A 23,543-nucleotide genomic window follows, 5' to 3' on the forward strand; every position below is an offset into this window, starting at 1 on the left:
CCAACTCAATAAATTGTAATAAGAGTAACGAAGGAGTCATTTCGTGTCTCGTACTTTAAAATATTCTACTCTGTTGAAATACTTCCATAGTCCAAAATGAGGTCACCTCTTTCGAACCGGTGTAATAATTTAGCGAGAACAAGAGTAATCACGCTGTGTAATAAATGTGATGTATAGAAGGTCGTAAAATATCAGCAATGGTAGTTTCAGTCGGGCGAATCTGTGAGAAGCAGCTTTCGCCGGGAACGGAAACTAATTATACCTAATAAACAGTATGTAACAAGCTTCTAATAGTATTCCGTCCGATCCCTTTAGCACGGATAATATCGATATGGAAGCAGCAACTGTAAGCGAATTGCGGTGCGGCGTTGAGACGCCCGGCTCGCTGGCGCATCTAAGCGCATACTTTGTTTCGGTGTTGGCTCACGCTCAGCGGAGCTTTCTAATGATCGACGCCGCGCGCCCTGACCCGTGACGTAGAGTTTGCGTCGGAACGCGTGTGCCCCTTGCGCCGGCTGACGAAGCAACGACGAGTCTACCGTACGTGATTCACGAATTAATTTACCTTAAGTTTTACATTTTTATACGTATATGCACATAGTACGTATCCAAGTGTGATAATTGTGAAAAGTTGGAATCGCTTAAAGCTTGCCCGAAGAATATTTCTCTGTCTCCGATCACGCTAAAGCTTCAGTCAGTTCTGCTTTACAGTTTACGTAAAGTATTCCGTAGCGTAAGAAAACCCGAACCTTCGAAGGATTCTCGAGTATCTTTTAAAGTAGTTCTTCTAAGTTTTTCTTCGAAAATATTTTTTACGTGTTTGCTTCGACGCGCGTCGGATGTCGTCTACGTTTGTGCTCCGTCCGCGATGTGTTTACTATAACGCGTTTCAATTAAACACAGGGAGATGGAAAAGAAACGCAGCGTAGCTTGGCTGTTGGAGAGCATTGTCTTAGCTGTTGGAGGAAACCGAGAGACGACTTTTAGTTAGATTAATTAGTTTCAGTGCTGTAATTAAACGTTGGTCGGATGCCTCGCGGTGGTCGGATTAACGTATCTGACCCGAGCCTACCCCAATGCGGTTCATCAAGCTGGCTAACGATTAAATAAGTTTTCATCCGATCTCGGTCAATTCGTGCCGAGTTTCGCTTTAATTTCTAGTGAAATCGAGAAGCTCGATGACCTGTATCTGATTAGACTCAGACGTCATAAGGCAGCCGATCGAAACGATCTATCGTACGTCGCTAAAAATCTCTCGGCTCTCTCGCCGTGTTTGCAAATTGAAACGCGAGATTATAAATTCATGGCGACCCGAGCGTTCAGTATAATCGTAGCGTAGACGCGACCGATCCAAAGTTAAGCGCATCGGAGCAGAAATGTCAAAAATATTTTTGAGCTCTACAACTTGCTGGAAAGTCATCGAAGTCGGTGTCATGGATAATTATTATATTTATTGAGAAATTTCGAAGGAAGAGACGAAAGACGGGTGGGTCGATGTCCGATGAGGATCGCATTGATACGCAGGGAAGAACGGCGAGAACGTGTAAAAGTTTGAAAGGTCTTTCGTTGCGTCTTGCCACAAGGCAAAGTTTGTTGCGATCCGTTGGAACGAAGTCGGGGCGAAGGATTTATCGCTCGCGAATGTTTATTGGCTCGGTGTGGCGTCGCGAAATGATACAAGGTGTACTCACTTTGCACGGCAAACATTGAAGATACACGCGGAGTTGGAAAAGAGTTGCGCCGAAGGCGAAGAAACGAACATGGATATTGGGAGTGTCAGCACGAGAAAATATCGCTAAGCTAGAAAATTCGCTGGTACGGATTCTCCGTGGAATTGCACTTATTCGGCAAAATATTTTCCCAGTTCTCGATCATTCGCTCGTCCGTATTTAAAACCGTGTGCGATGAATTTAGAGAAATACCAATTGCCATCTAACGATTCAGAGAGCAGGACGAATAACGGTACGCTGTGATCCTAAACGAGAATAACTGGAAATTATTTAGTCGTGCCATACGTTGATACGTTGAAATATAACAGGACGGAGTAATATATATATGTATAAGATAAAGTAACATAATTGAAGCATCAAACAGGTCGAACAAGTATCGAAATTTGTCGCGGAATTTTCACGCAAATCGAGCAACCGCCGAGACTAATGCCAATAACAAGATCGCCACGCAAACAGTTTGCCACGGTACGCAAATTACGTAGCGTCGTTGGAGCACGGTTTGGGAAGAAAAGCTCGACCGAGCAACGACAAAGCCGAGAAATTTCCGGATAGCCGCGTTAATGAATAAATTTCCAGCACACAGAGTTCAGAAATTACGTGCCTATTACTCCGCAATTCGGTTCTATTATAGCTGCCGATCCGACGAGGACTCCACCAATTAATCGGCTCATCTGTAATTGTCGTGTCCAAGAACGTACGTGTGAAGTCGCTATTATTACATGCGCGCGGTACGTGTGTGTACATGCGGCGAACGTCGTCGTTGAAACAAAAGCCCTTCGCAACTAGATCCAGGCTACGACTGCACACGCTCTCCCTCCTTCAGGAGCAAGTGGAATCAGGAATCTCTGGTTTGGAACGCGCGTGTGTAGGTGCGTGAGCGCGCGCGCGATGGTCGTATCAACGTATTCACGGTTCGAGTAGTAGACGACTGGTAGACCGACGCGAGTGGTTCGCTGGCGCTTGTACGTGTGCACGAACACGAAAACGCGATCAAGTGCGTAAGAGTGACAGCATTGAATGCTGGAAGACGAGCGTGGCAAGCGGCGCAACAGTCGAGAAGGTAGGAGAGTGCGACGAGACTCGATGGAGGAGCTGGTTGGTCGTAAGGTTGGTCGTCGCAGGAGGCAGACAGGTGGCATCAAATTATTGCAAACAATTACGTTTAATGAGAAGGTTAACGCTGCTAGTCGGAGGCTGGCGCGAACGTGAATGCAAATGTGCCGACGCCGAGTAATTAGCAAACAGAGTAGTACTCGGTTGGCATCCTCCTTCGCGCCATCCTCTTTACCCTCTCCTCGTTCCTCTTTCATTCAGTGACGTCGTCTCCGACGTTTCAAAGTGTGCGAGTAGAATCGACCGACTCAGCCGCCTTACGCGTACGTGTGTGCGTGTTATAGATATTTACGTAGATGCACAGACGAACGGAAATGCTGGCGATATTTGTGCAGCTTCTTTTCTTAGACACGGAGCGTTACGAATTACGATCGCTCGTTGCTCCGAGATTCTTCGGAAAATTCTTCCTCCTTGAGTCACCTAACGAAGTTTGCCTCGCGATACTTTGAAAGAAAGCTCGTTTCCGCAAAAACATGGAAAATTTCCAGATATAACGATTGCATTGTTCCGTCCAATTACGTCGGAAGAAATGTTCGAAATTCCTTAGAAAATTCGTACCATGACGTCGTCGTACCTTAACTAGATACGAATTGCGTCCTCCCAGACGTACGATCGATCGGCAAAGTAATAAAGCGCGATTAACCAGTTAGCTGCTGTAACCTCTTTGAAAAGCGCGCACCTAAAATGTGTCTCAAAAAGTAAGCGATCGTAGGTTGCGACGAAACGGCCGCTTCGTTGCTTCTTTTACACGTCTAGTATGCTCGTCGAAAGTAGCTAACGCTAAAAGTAGCTAAATCAAAATCCTTACGATTACGAGGGATCATGCGACGTTGCTTCGCGTCAGAGAAAGTTAAAATATCCTCCTTTTCAATCCGAACTCAGGCGTGTGGCAACTTTATTTGCGTCTTAAGCAAATTTATGTAATATAATTTCCCCTGCTCGATAGAACGTCACCGATGTACGAAAATGTTCGTTGTATCGAAGATGATGGGTATTATTCTGTCGTTTGAATTGGTGGAACGTTTCGTCGAATCTTGCGTGTATAGATTGGAAGTACATATGTCGTTAAGGGTTAACACGGCGTCATCGTGACAAATTGTTGAGCATTTTCGAGAGAAATGTTTTGACGTGACAGTTGTCACGGCCAATCGGTGTCCGTCGGCGAACAGAATTCCGTATACGTGTGCATAACGCAGTTACAGAGGTGGTCCGTCAACAGGATGTCTGCGTGAGAATAGTTGCTGTTACAGTGACAGTTCGTGACGTGACTGTATGGTGGGATCAGAAATCACGTGCAAATCTGCTGTTCGAAGCATATCCCTTTAGCCTATGTTATCGAGGCATTTAAACAGCGTGCAACTGCAAGTATCGGGGTATATACTTGGAGGACTAGACACGCCATACGTGATTCTTGTTATTCAGATTGCCATACTATTCCTGGTTTGCCTGCTCCATTTATAAACGTCGTCATTAAGCTGTTCTTCGTTCGAGTGTAATGTCTTCGAACATGCCATACGCGGCTCTTTCTACGACTAGTTTGGCATTTCCAATTGCAACCGATGATTCATCTCGCTGAATCGAAAGACGCGATATACGAGTCTCGCTTGATTCGAAAATTCTCTACAAATTGGGATTTGTAAATACGCACTTGGCTGAACGTTGACTTTAAGGAAGACAGCTTCGATGATCCTGATCCTGATTCTCACAGTCTTCCGAGACGTTTCTACCGTAGCCGCTATTCGTTAAAATGTCGTTAACGAGAATCTGTCGTCTTTCGTAGCGGCAACGTTACAGCCTTTCGTTAACAATTGTTTAGGAAGAAACGAGCAACGGCTAGAATCTTGTGTACGTTGCCGAGGAGAATGTTCTTTGAAACGCAATTACGCGAAGATCAAAATCATCGGAGCTGCCTTGGTTGGAATTAGCAGCTACCGTTGACTTAGACTACTTAAATTAAATTTACGTGGTATACGTAACACGGTCGTAAATTTCATACGCTGTTAGTTCGTAACAATTACATATCTACGTAGCGTATATACGCTTGCAATCGAATTCTTTGTTTCTAGTTTCTCATTTTCCTCGTTTTCCATCTGAAAGCGTATTCCGTTTCGGCTTTAGCAGAGGAAGTTTAAATGCGTTTTTAACTAGAATTTTTATGCGCAATTAGATATATTTATAGTAGAACTCGCAGGAGTTGTTAAAAATTTGGCTAACGATTGGACCGTTACGGTCGAGTTCTGCGCCTAATAGCAACGTAGTACGAGCCAAAAGAATATTTTCACGCTTAACCACATGCAGCGTAATCGTGAAAGGCGGAACTCTTGCTATTTACCAGATCCTCCAAGTTTTACCTACGGAATAATTGGATTCTCCAAACGATGTATCTTTGAATCAAGATAACGGCAATTTAACGGCACATATTTTTAGTATACCAATGTAGTATACCAAACGACTCCATAAAGTCTTCTAGAAGGATACAGAGTTAATAGACAGAGTTAGTTAGGACCAAGTTCGAAGCGTTTCGAACGAGTATTTTTACGTCCATCGATTCGTCGTGCATGGCATTGGTTCTTTTTTCAGCTATAAACTAGAACAAGTTACGCTAATTAATTTTTTACGTAATTTGTTGCATACGTTGCATAGTCATACTCGTTAAACTGTTTCCTACTGTTCAAAGAACGTGAAAATTCCGTTCCTAATTATCGCGTCAGCTTTGTTTCTCTCTTTTAAATATTTGCTCGAACAAAAACAGTTGCCGTAGAAAAGTTGAACGTACCTACTGTGTACATTGTATCTATTATTTATATCGAATATGAGATTTATTATTTAATATTGCTTTTATTTTGCTCTCAAATTGAGACGAATCGATATAGAATTGGGCCGATATTATCCGCGTGATATTATAACAGATGGCCATTAAAGTTAAAATATTTTTATTTAAAAAATAACTGAGATATCGACGAGAGCTATTGAAAATTTCAAGTTAATTGCTTTGATTTTATAATATCCCTTCAATTTATGACGTGTGCAATATGAATAAGAGTGGAACGACGCGACGTTTAATCAAGCAAAATTTTGCTAGAATGACTTTATTTTACGAAATAATTTTTACATGTGCCATCTGTTTTATCTATGAATACGTGCGTTCTGTATTTTTTATATCTTATTACCCGACGTACATCGGTCAGTCGCGTCGTAACTGAGATTAAATCGAAACCAGGTGTTTGCAAGTCGCGTTTCGCAGCTACTTGGCTCACGAATCTCTCGACAAAATCGGTACTACGGCCGAGCACTTGAAATTAAATTAAAATTAAAGTGAAATATTACGATAGGAAACTGAATTCTCTTACGCGACTCTTCTCGTTGCAACTTGCCGTTATAAACAAGTTTCGCGAGAACGATCTTTCACGTCGTTCGTATAGATATTACGAGCGAATAGAAATATTATTCGATCCTGTTTATTTATAAAGTTGAAGACACCATTAGATAAAATGAAACTTTTATTCGAATTCTTGGATTGCATAGAACAAATTTCCGCGCGAGACTTTGCAAAACTTGTTCGATAAGAAAGTTTAACCGGTTCGAGGAAATCCAATATTCTTCGATTTCTCAGGGACTCGAAACTAAAAGGCAGTTTCCGTAACATATTTTTCTACATTTAAGAACAAATGTTACCGCGCACGAATCTCTGTTTTAACATTCCCTATATCGTATATCGTAACTTAAATACGTAAATTAAATAAATGTCTTAACGTCGAGTCCATAGTTTTCTTTGAACGTGTTTTTTTCTTTTTTTCTCTCATTCGACATATTAATAACGAGAATGTCAATATCGGTAAAAGAAGCTAAGGGCTTATTATAATACCTTTACCTTTCTTTTTCCTTCAATTATATCATATAACCTACATTCGACGTAAGTACGTGTAACATGCGCTTGTATTTCTATTGCAGGAATGGCAGTGAGTTCGCATTGGCAAGGAGTAACGATGAAAGGTAAATAGACGTGAAACTTGAATCGCGATAGACGTTACAAAGCGTTGCGGATTATGCGAGCGTCGCGTACAAAGATCGAGAAAAAAGTAAAATGAAATAAAATAAAACGAACCGTACGTATTATATACGAGTCCAGTAGCGTAGCAAATTGATCGTCCGTTTGATAATCGTCAGCCTGTAAGAATTGTTTCACGTGAAGCGACACGATCCGGGACTGAGAACGAAGTGAACGCTGCTGGTTGTCGCCGTAGCATTTTAATAGCGGTTTAAAACTAGCTAAAAACAATGCACGCGGCTTGTTCTGATAAAAACTAAAAATTCATAATACGCTGGCAACAACTGGTAATGTATCATTTCGTACGTATCCAGGTCAGCTGCTCGGCCTTTCCGTGAATATGTACATAAGCAGAGATAGGACCACTCGCAGAGGATGCAGTTTCTTGCATACGTTTCCTGATGGATGCGTGTATGTGCCTTCTGCCAGCAACGATTGTGTGCATGCGTGAAAACCGTGCAATATCCGTGACTGATGTACCTCGGTATACGTCGATGTGCCTCGATGACACGCGAATATTTTTTACATCGCGGTACTATATTTTTCGATATTAGTTACTACAGTGATCATTGTTCGAGCAAGCTCTCAAGCGTAATTTGTTCGATCCCTTGAATCTCTACATAGCCTATCGCGTGGAATTGTATCGTATAAAATATAGGTATTAGGTCGTCCGAAAAGTTTCTTTCGTTTTATAAGGAAATAATGGACGCAGAACATTCTCCGTTTTATATTATTTTATCGAATTACGTATGGTCCATTTTGTTTTATCAAGATAAAGATCACAACGTTCGATAGATTAGGTTTCACGTTTGTGTAAAGATGAGTCGTTGTAAAGGACGTGTCTGTAAAAGAAAGACACCTTTCGGACAATTTGATATATTGTGCGAAAATGTCATTTATTAAAATATTCGTGGACTATTCGATTTGTCTTTTGGTACAAGAGGCACGTACCTGTGCGCGGAATAAGTGGACGTTTTACCAAGTTAACTGTGCTAAAGTGCAAGTTTTGGTTGTTAGATGAGAGAGGGTAATGCATCTTTTTGACGACTTGCAATCGGTTCGTAATCGGTCCTCGATAGGACGTACCACGAGTCACGAGCTGCTCGCCCGATAAGTCACGAACGATAGCCGGGCGTGATTCAACGAGAGATTTACAGTTTCGATTAATTCTGATATGCTAACGTTCGTTGCAACACCTGTACGTGTATTTAAAACATTATTCTGCCCCTTTTACGTAGCGTTGCTACGTGTATTCGAGTCGAGCACGTTGAATAACATCTTTTCATACATCTAATTATGACACTTTCAACGTGGAATGCGGAAAGTTTGAATAGGTTCCAAATTCACATTAAAAAAAAAAAGAAAAAAGAAAAAAGAAGATTCTTTCATATAAAGTAAGACGCTTGAGAAGCTACCTATCTAAGATAAAGCTCTCTCTACTGTGACTTCATGAAGATTAATGTTTCAAAAACTGAAGTAAAAATCGCCCATAAAATCCTCCTCGAGTAGGATGCAAAAATTCCACGAAACGAAGCTAAGTTTGAAATTTAAAAATGAAATTTTCTTAAGAGTCGATCTCGATTCTACCGCAGCCACGTTCTACGTGTATTTCGGTGCTCGTGAAACGAAATACGTATAATGGCCTTGCTCATCTTGTAAACCGAACATCAACGAAGATACGACGTGTAAATTTTCTTTCTTCCTTCATAAATATGTTATCTACGTTTTTCATAAAAATCTTGACGTTTGAGAATTTCGATTTACGTATAGCCTACATCGACGCTTCGATAAGACTTTCGTCGAGCGTAGATAGAAAACTAAGAAAATTACGTGGTTTCTGCGTGACGATCGTCCGACGATAGAGAAATTCCATTGCATGAATGAAACGATTATTTAAAAAAAAAAAAGAAAAGAAAACACACATAATTTTAAACACGATATTCATTCGCGATTTCTGCAAGTTTTATGCCTTCGGACTATCTACGATCTACAAAATGGTCGATATCGAACCGGTAACTTTTGCACGTAAAATAATTGTTATTAAAAGTACGAGCTCGTAAATTTGAAACTCTCAATGCGCCTGTAGGAAAATGACTATACCGATAATATAAAATAACCAATCAACCTAGATAACTGTGCTTAACAGCGACGTTTTAAAAATCGTTACCCTTCATTAATTAAAGTTTCAAGTTTTCCGTTGAAAAGTCCGAGGTGCGATAACAGAATTATTGATTTCAGAAGTATTCCCAACCGAACCACTACGGCCGCGCGACCGTCCGGTATCACTCTAAAAAATCACAACTCGATTAAATGCTCTAATTTAGTTTCCAACTCCATAGAATTACTCTGCGAATAAAACTCTCAAAGTATACATTTAAAAATGTTATGGTTAGAGCGTTTTATTCCACTTGCACCAAAGAAAAAGGAAAAGATGCAAGATGAATAGTTCCATTTATGATTTTCCGTTAATTTGGTTCGCGAGATTCTTGCAGGATCGTTTCCTTGTTTTTTCATTTTTGTTCTTTGAGAGCATCGAATGTGCTTGGACGAATACGTACCTCGAAATATTGGGTTGCCAGCTAACTGATTGCGGATTTTGTCATTAAGTGGTATTGTCAAAATCCGCAGTCACTTACTTGCCAACCCAATACGATAAAACGCTGCAACAATAGAACGTACGTTGAAATTAGTCGGACGTGACGTTTCCGTTAACAATTTGCATTCCAACTTCGTAGAAACACGCGTTTCTAACTATTTTATACGTGTTAGGTCGTCCGAAAAGTTTCTTTCGTTCTATAAGGAAATAATAAACGCGCAATATTCTTCGTTTTATATTATTTTATCAAAATAAAGATCGCAACGTTCGATAGATCAGGCTTCGTGTTTGTATAAGGATGCATCGTTGTAAAAGACGGGTCTGCGAGAGAAAGACACATTTCGGACAACCTAATACATGTTACGTCTACAGTGACTCGCGAAAGTATTCGAACGCCCTTTGAAACGGAATAACTTTTTTTTACAAGCATCGGTCGACCAGATAACGCGTAAAAAATTAAAGATTACTTTTTACAAGCTCCTTATCCGACTGCCTGTAACGAAACTCGGAACAACGCGTTTTGACGCGAACGAAACGATTCGATCGAACACTGTTCGATGTATTGAAATATCTGGAAATATGTTGAAAAACTATCACCAAAGTATTTAAAAAATAGTGGCCACACCTTATACTTTATACGAACGAGAAATTTCAACGAAGCCGCACGCGAAGAAACAGAGCGACGTTCGGAGACGCGTGCCTGTGTGGTGGTTGAATGTTTATCTTGGAAAAAGACAATGCGTAATACAGAATATATGCATATAGGCGACACACGTACATAACGTGTCCGTATACATGTGGCTGTTCACTATTCAGAGAGGGAATAAATGAAACGGGGTCGCGATATAATACCGTCTTCTACGAACGTACACCCTCGTCCCACGGTTTTTCATATTGCTTTCCAGTTACTTCAACATGGAAATCTATCTTCCAACATCGCCACGAGTTCCGTATCGATCGTGGTTTTATGTTAATGAACGTCTTGGATTATTGTTTGTGTAATCGGTCCGGCACGATTGCCATTCGCTCGATCGTCACGTGGCGCGAATAAAAGTCGTTTGCCCCTTATCAAACGTACTTTTATTCCAATTTCATCGATTAAACTGGCCATTTTATCGATTTCGCTGGAAAGTCCGACAACTTTGACGGTTCCACTTATTTTTATACGTTCCCTGTCGGATGCTCGTTCCGTACTTTCGACGTCTCACGTCTCACAATTTCCACGTCTTGCAACGTGAATTCCATTGTTCTACATTTAGCGAGAGGTTGGAACATTCGATGGCACTGAAAGCGGTGTGTACAATTTCCTAGAGAATATTCGCCAGGAAAGTAAGTAAATTAAAAGGGTTCTTTGTCGTAAGTGTAAAATCGCTTGGAATTATTACAACTATTATAACGAAACGCGAAACTTCTCTCTGGAAAATATTGTTGGCAGGTTGCCAATGTAGATGGGCGCGCGAAGAGGCCGACGAGTGGTTTCTGAGTGGTTTCCTGAATTTCCCACGTATGTATCTTACACGAGTACGTCGAAGCGTGTACCGAATACGAGTACAATTCGCTGTTTTAAATGTTTCGAGAACTCTTAATTCCCATTATTTGATTAAACCGACATACGTGTAACGTAGACGACACGAGAAACAAAATACATAGTACGCACATATATCGCGCGCGGTATCGTATAATACGTCGTACGCTCGCGGAATATCTATAGGTTTGGTTGAAAAATAAAAAGATAAAAACGTTTTGGCTGTTTCAACTAGACTAAACTAGACTCGACTGAAACGTAGTTGAAACGTATATTACGAAGGTTGGAGAGGCGAATTCCAATCCGTTTGTTGTATCAATTTCGAAGTATATTCTCCACGTGGTAATCGATATTGCGTAAAATTATCATGGTATAAAAAAGGCTCGGGGTTATGTTACTCGAAAGCGGAAGCTCGTTTGCGCGATTCCGTTCATCCAGTGTTTAATTATTAATTAGCAAATACAAACGAGTCTAAAATCGTCGGGCGGAATTATCACGCGTCGAGGGGAATTCGCTAACGATCGTATCCGCGACCGCGTTTTCCCTCGTTTCAGCAAATATTTTTTAGATTTCGCTGTACGTGGTCGTGCGCACACGCGGTGTTCTTACCACGATGATCGCATAAAACATCAGCTACATTGAAATATTATCTGTATTACTCTTTCGAAAAATACGGCCGCAATAACTCTCGTTGGAATAAATTGCGACCTTTTTACTCGACAGAATGTAAATTTCCTATCTTTGATATGTTTCGTGCATGCTGAAATTAACGATTCGTCTGATCGACGGAGCAATTGTTTTGCTCCGGCAGCTCTGCTCGCGTCCTCTTACTTGTCCATCGTATTTTATGTTATGCGATGAACGATCAGATTCGTCAGCTTCGTCCATCGAGTAAATATAAATCCGTTGGACGGAAACACGTACTTGCGAAATATCAGCTGGCCGCGTGCATACGGAACGGCCAGCGTAGGAAAATCGAACTAGCGATTTTCTACAGGAACATCGTAAACAAAATTGTGTACCTAACGTGATGCGTAGTTTCCATTAAGCGAGTACGTGGGAAACTAGCCACTAGCCACTAGCAGCGAATAAACGTTGCAAATCGCGTACGACGAGCGACGCACGACCAACCGAATTTCTTTGTTTTATCGATGTCGAATGTGAAATACGCTTGTCTATATCGGATAACTGCAGACATATTTATCCGAATATGTACGTATTGCCGATTTATATGTATATATATGGATGATACAGGTGATATAGACGAAATGAACCAGCGACGGAGATAAAGCGTTTCGTATTTCAGCGAAAAGAACTGAGATCCTTTTACCTTTACCTATCCCGTATGACGTCATGTAGCACGCCGCGATAGAGATACGCCTTCGGGATTACGCAAATCCTAGTTTATTGTAACCGGTAAGGAAGTTCGGGTGGTAGAGCACGATCTGCTGTATCATTTCGTATCAAGAGATTCCATTTCCTACTGAGGTATTTTCCTAGCTTGTATTAAATAAAACGGCGCAGCGAGATGGAGAGTGGATAGGCAGCGAACGAGGAGGGAAAAATTACGTTCATAGCAATTGTATTCGAATTGGTGGTCCGACAAAGGGAGAGACTGCGTAGCATCGAAAGCGACGGAGAATTCGTATTATTCGATTACGTCGTACGACGAGTCGGATATAAAATAACGTATTTACGGTGGAATTGTTGTGCCATCGTGTCTTTGGCAAAGTCTGTATGCAGAGTATAGGAACGAAGCTTTTCTCGCGTGACTTTTGCTTTCGGAGAAATTATCTTTGAAAAATCTACAGTCGATTCTTTCCTCTTTAAGACGGTACCAGGGAAACGTAAAATACGATAGCTGTTCTGTGATGCAAATGACGAACCGACGGTTCAAAAGATGTAAGACGCGTGTATCAAATTCCGTTCAATTTTCCGAGTAGTTTCGGAGCTTTAGAATTCCACGTACTCTGGACGCGATACGTTACACGGTATTTCGCTAGGTAAAATTAATAACGAAAGGATGATATTCTTTGACGAGAAACCTCTGTCGATATAAACGTTAGGGTAATTTGAATACGTTGAAAAGTTGCTTCTTATCGAAACTTATTTCGGCTATCGATAAAGCCACTAACGTATCGCTGGAAATTCAACGTTTTGCGTTTTCTCAAAGATACGTCAGCCGACATGAAAAATATGTAAAAAATAATTGCGAGAAACGCGTTGAAAGCTTAAACCGAGAAAGAAGAGATGCAAGCCATTTTAGCAAATAGGAACGCACAACAAAAGCTTTTACCTTCTCTCGATTTCTTATTTTCCGTCTTGTTCGTTGTACTAACGACGCGAACGAGACACTCGGAAAGAACGTTTTAAAGAACCGTGTGAGAAAACGATTTTGACAACTTTTTTTTTTTTTTTAACAAGTTCCCTCCTCAAAGTTCGCGCTCTGCGCTAGGTAATATGTACGTAGAAAATAGCGAAAAGAGCCGCGTTAGTAGAAAAAGAAGTTTCGAAACGAAGCAACTAAAAAATCCCTCTACTGGGGCTATATAGTTTATTTCTCACGCGAACGTATGTATACATTAGGTTGTCCGGGAAGTGTCTTTCTTTCGCAAACGTGTTTTTTACAACAGTGCACCTTCGTACAAACGCGAAAGCAAGTCTGCGAAATGTCACGGTGTTTATCTCGACGAAACAAAATGGATCGTACGTAATTCGATAAAATAATACGAAACAAACAACGTTGCGCGTCTATTATTTCCTCATAAAACGAAAGAAACTTTTCGGACAACCTAATAATCTATTTTCCTGCAGCTTGGTTTTCGTTTCGAAGTTTCTCCCTTAATCGCAGCTCCTTCGATCGTAGATTTCTTTACGCAAGAATAAACGTTGATAGAGTTAAAGGAAATAAAGTAACTTCCGCCTACGATTAGAACGAGAACATTTTGAAACAAAGCAATTTCATCGAACGACGTTGTGTTACATTTGCAAGTAATGCAGCGCTGTCTACGCGTTTTGATTTATTCGTTTGCACCGCACGAACGCCAAAATTTATACACTGATGCATCGATTTTCCACGCGAATTCAATTAAATTTATGACAGAATTTGATATACAAATTAATGGCATAAATTTAATAATATTCGATATAAATTTATGTAAATATTAGTGTTCGCACATTTCTCGATGTTTTCACAGCGTGCAACGCTCGACTACATCTGGCTAGTGACAACTGACGGTCACTCGTAACTTATTTAAATAGTAGTTACGCGGTATATTGTTACTGATATATTAAACATTCAAAAAATGATCAAAAACTTTGCTTTTGTCGATTCAGCGAACGCTTCTCTTTAACGTTAAAAGAGACAAGGTTCGATCCCGTTATAGTCGAATCTACGAACTGGGCGATTTATGAAGCGAAAGGATCGCGTTTTACGTAATATAATTATAAATTTGATAATTGTAAAGAGAAGGTAAACAAGAGCCGTTGTAATCGAAGAAGAAAAATGTTTACGTAATTTTAGTTGTCGATAAAGGTGACGACATCGTGGCTAAAACGTAGCTGTAAATTGAAAACCTCGTCGTACGTATCGTTTCGAACATTTACGCGTTCGAAATTTATTTTACTTAGCAAATCGTTAATTCAATATTTATCTATTTATATTTATTCGACGCAAAAACGGATTTTATGAAGTAGAGAATAATAAATTGTTAGCAGGGTGGAACACGTACTACGTTTGATAAATAATTACGACGTTCGTGTTGCGTAGCAGCGATCGATACGTTTGTTTACACCGAAACTAATATTCGAAGTAAAGTTGTGCAGTCTATGGAAATCGATATCGGTTTTCGTAGACGGAACACGCGTGAAAACTGTGTCGAAGTTGAACGACTACCCTACTTAGCTTTTCTACGTGATGGGACATGGATGCGACGATTTGCCTCGGTTTCGCCCAATTAATCTCCGAGTTCCGAAAATTATTTCTATAAAGCGATAGAGTAAAAGCGGCTTCGGCATAAAAGTTTCCCCAAACGTCTGTAATAATCAAACCGATAAAACGGCAGATTAAAGTCGAACCGATCGTATCGAATCCAATTTAAGTAACAAAAGTTTCGAATTTCCTTTCTTTTGTATGAAAACTCCTTGCTTCGAGTTCGATCATTCCGTTTTACAGCGATGTTTTTCGCCACTAAACTTTCGTCCGAGTCATTACCACCGACGATATATTTATTTTGCTGCCAGCTACTTGTTTTTCGAAACGAACACATTCGTAACTCGACGTAAAAATCGTGGTACATGCAACGCGTTAGAAACAAGAGACGAGTCGATACTTAAATTCGCTGGTTGTTATAGCTCATCTCGGAATCGCATAAAGCAGAGGTGGCAATGTGCCAGTATGAAGTGAAACGTCGCTTTCTATGCTCGAGTTCGGTATTTCGAGAATACGGTGGTACGTACTTTGCTACGCTGAGAACTATGTTTTGCCATACATTCGTCGCGGTAAAGAGCAAAAGAATAACTCGCACATTCCAAATCTAATAACTTTATGATAATGCGATACTGCCTGGCTGCATTACGGTTTTAAAACGACTGTGAAAATAATATATTACCTCTCTGATACACTCTTCTGGATATCGAAAAATGTTAAGGAAATAAAACCTCGGAAATAGCAAAGAAACTGTATAATTTAAGTAGCAGACTGTTAGTCGTCTAACGAAGGAGCAGCCGAAACCCGCGTGACACGTAATCCCTTTGGCTCGTTTTTTCATCGTTGAAATTTTATTCGGACGATAAAACGAATTAGTATTCGGAACGATCGGTTGAGCATCGCGGAAAAACGCAAAGCCGTTGATCGCGATGCTTAATGGAAAGCGAACTTCTTACAGCGGGTCTCTAATTATGTAAAAACGAGGAATAAGAATAACGAGCATTAAAGAAAAGAAACGTAAGGGAAGGAAAGGGGGGGAGAAAAAAAGAAGGGGCAAAGGGGAGAAAAGGAACGAAAGAGGCGAGGGTAAGAAAATTAGCGAGAAGGAAAGTTGCCGTTGTTACGACGCGACGTTTCCCTTATTTCCATCCGGTTATTTCATGAAATGTAAACCAGAAGAGACTGTCGTTTCGCCAATGGAAATTTTCTTGGCATAATCGAGCCGGATTTTTCGAGGATACGGATACGCTTACGAGAGCGAGGAACGCGCTGCGTTTCCATCTCTTGCAAATTTTCGTTTAAACGTTCTTTCCCTTGTAGATTCGCGTAAGAAAGCCGATGTTGGCTACCAGACAAGGGAAAAGAAGCAAAACTATATCGCGCGTAGAAACAGAGGATTTACGAGCCAAATGTCACCGCGAATATTAAATCGTTCCGATTTAACGATTACGACACGCGAGCAGCTATCGTCTATCGAAAGTTTACGAATGAAATATCGCGTGATAATAAATATTAAATAAACACAATGATTATATATCGATGGAAAGAAAAGCGAATCGTTTTGTTCTTTAGGAAGATCGGCATGTTTCGAATAATATGTCTAGTGGAAATTGTTCGTTCATTTAGCGGGCAACGCTGCCTCGTTCTCGTTCCATAGCCAGATGGATTCCATTGAGAAACGATCGCGTCGGTTAGTTAATTAAATTGTCGAAGAGCGAAACAATTAACGGAAATGGGGTTGGTTTTCTGGCGCTGAACGAAGTCGCCCCTTCTGTGATTGGAAGCGCCGTTTGCTTTCGATTTTCGACCAACTGGCCACATTATTTCCTGCTACAGCTATGTTTCAGAGAAACCGCGTAAGAGTAGCTTTTTGTGCTTCTCTCGCGGAATTCAATACCGCTTTTTACGTTTTTGTCGCGCTTTCCATCAAAGCAACCGGATTTTCCATTCTTCCCGTTTAGATAAACGTTTTCCTTTGACACGTTCCAATACAAAATTTAGATGCAACTTGTTCATCGAGAAACTTTCGATAGAAATTTTGATCCCGTTAAATTAATTCTTCGTGGAACTTCAACAACCTTTCTACGATAATTTGTCGGCTAGTATCTTAGACAAAAAATATCTACGAAAGAAACGAAATCGTTTCAACGATTAAACAGATTTATCATATGATATAATTTATATCGCTAAAGTTATTTTCTATTTTGTGCCTTGCGTCTTCTTCTCCTTTTTTCCACAGTCGGAAATCAGCTTAAAGACACTGAAATACGTCGATATCACCGTCGACGTATTTTATTTGATCGCTGAAACATCGTATCGCCTATCGCTAAAATTTGTCTAATTCATCGAAACAGCACGATGTTGAAAGCTACATTATTCGGTAACATCCTCCCGACTAGCGGAGACAGGACAAATTTTTAAACAGCGTATTTCCGGTTTGCGATATCCGTAATTTTGAGTCGCATACAGCGTATTGCTTTGCTAATATTGTTTCAGTTTTACTACTCCCAAGTTACCTAATTAGTTTCTATTTAGTTGGTATAATTAGCACAGCGCGTTTCCATCTCGGGGACATTAGAATGCTATGCAGTTCTACCCTTGTTGGATTTAAACTGAATCGTGTAAGTACGTACACTCGCTGTTTGGATAATAGAACGTTCAGACGAATGCCAGGGATAGTCAAATATTTAGATAACGCGAAAAGCGTCAAACGAGAAAGAAAGCGATGCTTTCCGACGATATTTAGTCGAAACGCACAGAGGAACCGGTGAATTTAATTACGTTTTTTCATCGAAGGTATATCGGACACTGAACGTTGGCGTTGGTAACATCGTGACGCTGATTTCGTCGATCGTTCTAGCGGTATTCGTAGGTATTTCCGAAACACCATAGGCAAACGCCAAAGGCTTAAACCTACATGGTTTAAAATCTTCATGTTGGCGTTTGCGTCACTAGGAATGGCTGCGTTCGATCGAAGCTTGTCGGCAACGTTAATATCCAGGTCAGATTCCGTAATACTGCATTTGCATCAAAGTTGTATAAAATACAACATAGTAGGAGGGTAAAAATGAATGTGGTCGTAAATCGCTCGAACGTGGAAGCCACTTTGCCCGAATGGTTATAAAAGAGACTGTAACGTAAATATGTATTTTTACGCAGCGATGGTAAATACGTACGTGCGGAAATCCTTTAAGGGAAGTGATTTCTCGGTCGAGAACGTCAGTCTTTTCCAAGCGGCGTGATGCAATTTGCTTCGTGCAACTCTCGTTGCATCTTCCCGCGAACCGAAATCCTGCACACCGTTGTACGATCATCTACCGGGCGTCACGAATCCGCAGATCACCGGGTCAGTCGACGAGCCTGACTTTGAACGAGTGCGTTAACTAACCGTAAAAAAGGTCAAAACTGGTATCGTATGTGATACGATATGATTAGGTAATTAATTATCGGTCGATCTCTTGGAAGAAAGAGACCGGGGAGAAAGAAAGTTCGTCGACCGCTACGAAGGAGACACGGGAAAGCAAAGGATAATTTTATCTTGCTCCGGGCGAGCGAGCAAGTGGACAAGAGGGAACTCGTCTCTAGACACTAAAGGAATTTTTTACCGAAGTCTCGCGAGCCGTCACGGCTACGATAGTCCAAGCGTACCAGCTCGGACGTACCGAATATCTGGCTTTAAATATCGTTTCTATAACGTCCAGTGTCTAACGAAAGCTGAATTTAATTTACTCTGGCGATATAACGCGTTCATTTTCCATTCTTTTCTCTGCAATCGTTCGGGTTCTTCCATCGACGTATCGCTCTGTTGTCCGATTGATTGTTTCGATACGCTGTTGTTCGTATACGCGGTACGTGCGTCGCATCGCTTTCGTCGAAGAGAGGATGTTTGATCCTTTCGTCTCGTCCGCTTGCGCAAACCGTAAGAAACGCACGCTTGATAGAGATGCTTGTACGGTCGGAAATTAATCATGCCGGCGGGATAGCTCGACGTGAAAGGAGCTATCTTTCTTTGTTAAAGACACGAGGAGAAGCTGTTTCAAGAAAATCTGATATTTCCTTATATTTCGTCTCTATAAAAATTGTTCGATTGACGCAAACACGATACGATCGTCGATTAATTTATCGAGTTAATCGGCTGTTTTGATCGAATCGCGGCGCACGTTTTTCCATCCTGCCGCTAAGGAATATTCGTAGGTTATTGAAAAGTTAGTTGCATCCTATGCCAGGCATTTTCGGCTTAACGAGAGAACCTGTGTGTCTCGCGCTTTGTAGGCAACGTCGTAAACCACTATGTTACTCTTGGTCGGCACGCTAGCAACAGCCGTGGTCAGTAGGAATTTACCACGTACAATTCCAGGAATCCGCAACTCGTTCGACTTAAGAGATACTTGTAACGATCAATGAGGCGGTTTGTCGAGAATCTTTGTGGATTAACCGTATCGGTCAAGATTTACCTACGTCGAAGCTCCGCCGATGAAGCTGCAAAAGATCGAATCCTTTCGCCGCTTATCCGATAATTAATATTTTATGCACGCGAAATTTGATTACATCGTACCGCGCGTGTTATACAATCGCGTCGCTTTACTTTCAAATTCGTTAATTTGCCCTGTGATTATTTGATGGAGCCACTACGACCACGCGTGTAGCAACACACGAGCTAGAGGCCAGTTCGAATCGTGTTATTTCGCCTGTATCAACATCGTTAGGACATACATAATGTAATAATAAATAAACTCCGGGCAAAACAACGTGCAATATAAGCGCAACGCGATCATAAAGCGACCAGTTTTTCAGTCTCAGTCTCGAGCGATTTTATTAGCGCTCGATACACAGTCTTTAGCGAATCAGTTAGTACCGAGCGTCTTTGTATTTATTAATTATTTTTAAATATATTTGACGGTTTCGACATCGAGTTATCTTTTCGTTTAAACCACACGACCAACCATCCTCCTCTACACGCGTACAGTGTACATTGTACATATTGTACGTAGGTTGTAAGTACGTAGACGTGTAATCAGGAGTCGACTCCGGTTACGCGATCCTTCCGACCTTAAAGCAGAGACGACCGTACGCGTGCATGTACGTAGCTAAAATGAAAATGATGGCTCAGTTACTTACGCCGGTATACGATCGTCGACATTCGCTCTGACTTAACCGAGTTTCAGTTAACTGGCTTCGAGATCTATAGTCACTGTACTAGAGATTGAAAGCTCTAGCCGGTTAGGGATACATACTTCTCTATCGGAGCTTTTAACGGATTACACGACCTTTACCTAGCGAGATTTCCGTAACTAGTGGTTTGACAGATCAACGCGATAGGCTTACGGCCGGTACTTTTGAACTTGCAACGTGTACGCAGCTATACCGTGTCGTCGTCTATGTTCTATGCATTCTACTCTATGCAACGTGTAGTTTCTCAGTTTCCTAGAAGAAAAGGTTTCGAGAAACGTTTCTTGATCGTGTTACGGTGGTCTCGGAATACAGCGGTAGGAGGATAATCATATTTTGCATACCATAGCCATCAAAACAGTAACTAAGCAGTAACAGCATCCAGCGATAACTCGTCTACTGGAACCAAACCCTTGATATAAAAAAACCTCCCAAGTCAGCACTCAACATTCTGTATCGTTACTCTGTCAGTTTATAATAAATTTTGCAATAACTATCGTAATCGGAGTACGAATCTCTCACCTTACGAATCGACGCGACAATCGCAATGAATTCGTTTCGTTCCTTTTTGCCATGTGGAAATATAAGAAATTGAACGGCGAAGGTTAACGATATTTATTAAATTCTATCGAATTAACACGTTACTCTAATTCAACCACCAAGATCCTACTGTTCCAGTTTTATAGTTTGCAAATGTGAAAAATATCACTTCAAATCCATTTGAAGCAATTTTGGGGTCGAGACATGTGGCAAATACACTTGGAAAATTATATAACAAGTTTGTGGAGAAGAGTCGGGAAGCAACGTACAATATCGTTTTATACAGATTAGATCTCGGTTGTATTTACGTGGTACGTAGATCGGAAGAAAAGCAGACATGGCTAATATTCGAGCAGCGATAAGCACCGAAAGTTATCGCTGTGCTCCGACGACAAATATGGTAGAGAGGAACATTTGCTCTCGAACTCTCTTGGACGAAACGTCTCGGCCCTTGTAATCAGAAATGTTTTATTTCACCGTAAATACCAATATCCGGAGGAAAACTCGGCCATACGGTAAATTAGAAACACGTATTTGCGATATAGTTTCAGCGTATCCGGAAATGACAGAGCGAGGAGAATGGTTGGTGGTGTCTGGTAGGTACAGGCGAAAGGATACAACGTTGGAGGAAGAGAGCGAAACGTGCGTGCCATTCGTCAAAATCTAGCGGCTATCAGACGGAATGCAGGTGCGCGAAATTGGTATAAACACGCTGATAAAGGACAACGAGAAAGACGGAAGAGCAGAAAATACGATGACAGCCAAGTTAGGAAAATGGAACAAGGACAGACAGACGCTTGGAACGTTCGAACGAGAAGAAGAGAAAAACGTATTACCAAGATAAAGAAGCGTTTCAAAAAGACAAGAGAATTTACGATACGATGATTCGTAGAAAGCGCTCCGTAAATTGATTCGCGACGGGTTAATTCGCTTTAGCGATCGCCCGATGTCGCGTTCCGTGTTGCCTGCGATAAAGAAACGCGCCACGGTGTTTGTATATACCGTTTGATCGGTGTTACGCTGCTAAAATATCGGAATATTTGTTAAGCGGAAAGTATTCGTCGGTAGACTCGAGTCACGTTCTGAACGCGAAGAATTGGCAAGCTCGGGCTTTCGTCTCGCCAAGCGAGCAACGTTTAAACTTACGACGAGAAGGGTGGCAGCTGCGAAGAAGGGTGGCAGCTGCGAAGAAGGGAGAAAGGGCGAAGCAGACAGGTACGGAGCAGCGACGGCGCAGCAACATTTTGCATCGCGGAATACTCGGGAGCATTGAAACGGTGGTCTCATTCCACGCGCAGCATCTCCTCAAAGGGTGGTCACATTATGAGTACCATGATCTTTTCACGGGCACAGTAGGAGATATTTCATAGAAATGCTTGCGTCTATTTACAGCGGACAGAGGGGCCGCGAGGAGAGGCCGAGAAAAACGGAATGAGGTGGAGCAGCTTGAAAGAGACGAGGGGAACTGGCCTCTGCAAACGTCGAGTGGATAACCCGGGGGAAACTCGAGAGGTTCGGTCGCCTTTTCCGTTGCGCGTGCCTTCTTGAGACCCGTTAATAGTACTCTTGCTAAGATCTTCCATCTTGCTACTCGATCTCCGCTAGGTGAAAGATGTCCACACTCCGGAAACACTTCTCGTACTTCCTTCTGAAGTAGGTCGTACACCGACACGGCGGTCTCGTGCAATGGACTTTTCTTTTTTCCTTTTTCTCTCCGAGGAACAGATTTCGCTGGATACGTCTAGCGGGCCGAGTTTCTCTCCTCTGAACGCTCGTTAATTCTTAATTAGAGACGTAGTCAGCGACGGGATTAAGTGCCCCGCAAACAATCAAAGCGGACAAGCTATATCTTTCTTTTGGGCGTTCGTTTTGTACCCGATATTGCTAGAAAGTTAGGCCGGTCGCGTTTCAGCGAACGGACGATCGGCTTCGCGGAGAGAATCGTAGGTGTAGTTGGAGTTGACATTCAAATGGAATTCCTCTGTGCCCGTTTTTTTTTTTTTTCTTTTCAAAGTTTTAACGCCTAAAGTATACGTATGTATGTATGTATGTAGGTTATTTAAGAAATTTGGAAGATTGTCGTATCCAAGTTGAAATCCCTTTCGACGCCTACGCGAAGATAGACGTTCTCGTCAATTCGCAGTATCTACGTTGCTTAATCGCCAGAGACAATACGAAGCTTGTCTTCGTTTTAATTAAAATCTTGGTCTTTTCCCTGGTCGTAAAAACTGAAATCAAACTCCAGCGAAGCGAAAGATACATAAAAAGTTTAAATTATTAGAGTTTATCGGGTTTAAAAGCAGCGCGTGCCACGCGGATAATTTTAATCGCCGTTCCTTTAAGAATATCTACTTGTTTGTTTGCTCGATCGTTGGCCGAGATAGCGACGCGGAAGAGTCGCGATAAATTTTCTCGATTCACGGATTTCGTCTGAAACGCGAATTTCTCGAGAGTCCGCGCGCGATAAGAACGCTCGGTGAAGGGAAACCGCGCGAGAAGCTTCGAAGCGTAATGGTCGAACAGAGAGGCTTTGCCAACGACACAGCGCAACCAATTCTTCCGTCAATTACCGGCAAGTTAACAAATTCTTCGCACAGAGGAAGGTGCATAGCCATGAAAGAAGGACAACGACGCGAATTCCGATCGTATTTCATTCGCCTACGCTTTGGCTTGGAGAAATCGATATCGCGCGACAAGCAATATCCAAGCACCCTTTATCCTCTCGTTTCTATCGGCACCGTCGTCCGCAGGCACCTATCGCCACGCGACGTATATCTTGCTTCGGTGGTATATCGATCCGCGCGCGCGTTCGTTACTTTTTATTGGCTTTTTGAGAGGGACAGTTCGCGGTTTTCGGTGGCATGGATTTCCTTGCTTTTGTGTCGACATGCTCC

At 41.6% G+C, this 23,543-nt stretch overlaps 1 protein-coding gene across 5 annotated transcripts in view; it reads left to right on the forward strand.

Moving 5' to 3' along the window:
- The window catches only part of LOC139993740 (hemicentin-2), a 258,897-nt gene that overhangs the window by 54,661 nt on the left and 180,693 nt on the right, over positions 1-23,543 (forward strand). For 3 of the 5 annotated variants that reach the window (XM_072015742.1, XM_072015748.1, XM_072015743.1), the window contains exon 2: positions 6,795-6,836. The exons of the other annotated variants lie outside the window; for them this stretch is intronic. The gene's annotated coding sequence lies outside the window, so the exon portion shown is untranslated. The remainder of the gene's footprint in view (positions 1-6,794; positions 6,837-23,543) is intronic. 5 annotated transcript variants of the gene reach the window in all.

This window comes from Bombus fervidus, chromosome 13 (assembly GCF_041682495.2).
Source record: "Bombus fervidus isolate BK054 chromosome 13, iyBomFerv1, whole genome shotgun sequence".
In the NCBI taxonomy this organism is placed as follows: Eukaryota; Metazoa; Arthropoda; class Insecta; order Hymenoptera; family Apidae; genus Bombus; species Bombus fervidus.